The sequence below is a fragment of the Octopus bimaculoides genome, chromosome 11 (genome assembly GCF_001194135.2).
Source record: "Octopus bimaculoides isolate UCB-OBI-ISO-001 chromosome 11, ASM119413v2, whole genome shotgun sequence".
NCBI lineage: Eukaryota > Metazoa > Mollusca > Cephalopoda > Octopoda > Octopodidae > Octopus > Octopus bimaculoides.
The window spans coordinates 36,482,609-36,483,259 of NC_068991.1; positions in this window are offsets into that span (position 1 = coordinate 36,482,609).

Sequence of the window (651 nt, forward strand, 5' to 3'; positions counted from 1 at the left end):
TGTGTGTGTGTGTGTGTGTGTGTGTGTGTGTGTGTGTGTGTGTGTGTGTATGTATATATATATAATTTTGTTATGTTATATATGATGCTAAAATATCAGTTATAGATTAATAACAATTAATCACATGACATATGTTATCAAACATATAATAGGAAAAGGTAAATAAAAGCTGTGGGTTATGGTATCATAGCCAACGTGACGAACGAATCCAAGTAAAAAGCAAAACCGTGTGGTCGACTTGTTTTGTTGAAACTTCAACCTTATTCAACTGCAGACTGATAGGTAAAATACAGTTGTCTCCCTTACATACTGGAGGCAAGCTAACTTCAGCTACGCTTTCCAATTAATATAGTGTATGACATTAACAGAAAAGTGAAACTGGGCAAATATGTGGAACTACACATATATATACTTAAACAGTCTGCTAGTTTGGTTAAAGAACAGGTTTGTTAAATAAAAAGATAGAAAATAAAGTTCAGTTGGCTGCTGTTAGTGGTCAGACCACGGATGGTTAGGTAGACAGATAGATAAGACAGACAAAAAGAGAAACAGACACAAAGACAAACAGACAGTTAGATAGATAGATAGATAGATAGATAGATAGATAGATAGAAATCTATATTAAGCCACACGGGGCCGAACTCAGAGGGG